We start from the raw sequence: 2,789 nt of genomic DNA on the forward strand, positions 1-2,789 counted from the left end.
GCATACAGCTACTGTCCTGTAAATATAGCATACAGCTACTCTCCCTCCAGAGTAGACACATTCGCACAGGTGAGAAGTTGGGCAGCGATACTAGTAAGTCAGAGTCTTGGAATGTAGAAATTTTAAATCCATCCTGAAATTTGTTTAGCTAAGGTAGAAGACTATGCAGTTGTCATCTCATGAGAGTAAAAAATGTCTGTACACAATCTTCACCAACACACACTGTCAGTAAAACACATGTACAGTGAAATATCCTGCTATCCTGGAAAAGGAGGAGGGGCAATTCTTCCAGGTAGGGCCTGCATCCTTATAGCAGTTATGGGTCATAATACAATCTTCTCTCCCCCACCAGAAAAGTCAATAGAGCCAAACAGTTACTGAACACCTTCAAATAGCTATGTTTCAACTATGACACAAAAATAGTAATACCTTCCTTAGGAAGGCATATAGAAGCCTCACTTTATATTAAAAGTGTAACTAGTAATTATTTTTTAAATGTTTCTCTTTATCATTCATATCTTCAAAGATTTGTGACTTTTTAGGGGTGTCTTGCTTTTTGCATACAATATGTTAGGCAAAAGAAATCAAGGAATTTGACAGTATTGCTTCTGTGATGTTAAAGCACTGAGCTCCATGGTTCACAAACCCAACTTGAATGCTGCTGTGAGCTGATGGCGTTTGCCTGCCAGAGAACTGTGGTAGGGAGAAGTTTCACCATGTGAGAGTTGCCTCTGGCAAGCAGCACAAGACTGCCRTGCAGCTTGAGAACAAACATGAACAATGATTGTGCCGTTATTTTATCTGCCGAGAAGAGTCTAGCATTGTTACTTGCTGCAGAAATAGCGTGAGAAGTCACACAGTAACTCAATTCAGTGATGCTGCATCATTGCAACCCATGCTAGTTTGCAAAGTTACTGTTGTTGTGGCTGTAAGCAACAGAGCCTTTGTCCTAGCAGGTGCATGTTTACAGAATTAAAATAGTTAAATGAGAGAAAGAAGGTCAAACCACCTACATCCTTTCCTATTATTTCCCTTTGTTTCCATAGCATATTGGCACAATAGAAACCTTTGTGACGGTCTTTCTCCACAAATAACGAATCCTCTGCTACATACATTAAATCTCTATCAGCCTCCTCTCCTTCATACCTGATAGTGGCCACAACAGATCGCTTGTTGCTTAGAAACAGCTGTTGACATCCAACCAATTTTCTCCACCCTAGTTACATGATCAGTATCGCCCAGATGTAGCTTATCTGTTTCACTTGCTGGCGTAGCCATGTCAAGAGATGACAGATTGAAATCACTTGTACATTTTGTTTCTGTCTTTTGCTGTGCATTCCATGGAAAAGCCCATCCTAATTGTGCTGGTCTGGAATAAAAGTGTGTGCTAAACATACACTACTATTGGAAGGAAAGGCCCCTGTAGAAATGAAGAGCTACAATGTTCCTAGAAATAGCCTCTGGAAGTGGTGAGCAAAGTGGTCAGTTATCTCAGCCCACCTCATATAGCAGAGGTGGGAGGATGTGGCCACGCTTTTTGAAAGCTATATAGGCATAGGCTAATTTAACATTGCTTGACTGCTTTCCTTTAAGCAACATCTTTTTCTTTTTTCTTTTTTTTCTTTTTTTTTTTTTTTTTTTCCCCCCGGAGGGGAATGCCAGACTTGACTAACAAAGACAAAAGCAGACTAAATGTTTCCTTAACAGGAAGTCACTAGCTCTGTGCTTTAGCAAGTGGTGAGGGAAAGCCTTTAAAAGTGCTCAAACTTTCTTATGCAAATTTAAATTACACATGAGTACAACTTTGGGGAGAATGGCCCAGGGAAACCCTATTCAATTGGAAATTGAGCCCCTCAATTCCTTTAGAAAGGGAGTGAGTCATCCCCCAGTGAGTAAAAATGCACAGTGCAAAGACCTGTAGGCAGCACCATACACAAAACTAAAGGTAAGGAGGTGGTCAGGTCTCCTAAGAATTCAGGCTGTTGTTCAACTGTCTCCAYCTGGTCTGATTTTGGCCGAGGAACACCAGATAAGAAAGTTTTTTTTTTTTCCTAAGAAAAGCATTAGAAAAGCTTTGAAGCAAAAGGATGTTATCAAAAGGCAAAATAAAGCAGTGCCACTGGATGAGCACAAAAATTTCCCAGATCAAAGCTCTTATTACAGCTATAGCCAGATAGTATTTAGTGGCTGCTTGAATCATCTGCATATATAATTGCCACTATCAGAAAATATCCCAGGGTCTTGTYAGAGGCCAATGATGCTTTCTACCTGTTTTTCTCACCTGTATTAGAAAGGCTGTTCATATCTTCAGACTTTGCTGTCCTAGAATCAGGCCGTGTATACATACTTTGCTTGTTTGTGATCTTGATGGCACCAGTCACATCACCTGATAAGCACATATGCAATTCTCAGCAGGACTAAGACATTAGCCAGTAGCAAGATACAATCGGTGGATAAAGCTGATGAGTGAGTGATGAGTAACAAAATGGCTTTTGCTCACAAATTGTGTTCTCTAGCCCTCATGAAAAGTAAAAGAATTTTATTTGTTGTGAAGCAGCTCAAGTAAAGCAGGAGCTGCTGCAGCTGTTGAAATGGTAGTCCTAGAAGAAACAAGTATCTGCACCACACTCTCTTCTTTGCATCTCTTCCTCTCTTGCTGAAAGTGGCAGAAAATGATTATGGTGGTTTCCACTGGACGTTGTGGGACAGTCTGTAGAGGAGATCAGTATCGAGTATCTTGTTTGGCAGTGTGTCTGGTTGCCATACAACGGCACTGGCTGGTGCATACC

The sequence above is a fragment of the Nothoprocta perdicaria genome, unplaced genomic scaffold (assembly GCF_003342845.1).
Source record: "Nothoprocta perdicaria isolate Ctin4 unplaced genomic scaffold, notPer1 scaffold_52, whole genome shotgun sequence".
In the NCBI taxonomy this organism is placed as follows: domain Eukaryota; kingdom Metazoa; phylum Chordata; class Aves; order Tinamiformes; family Tinamidae; genus Nothoprocta; species Nothoprocta perdicaria.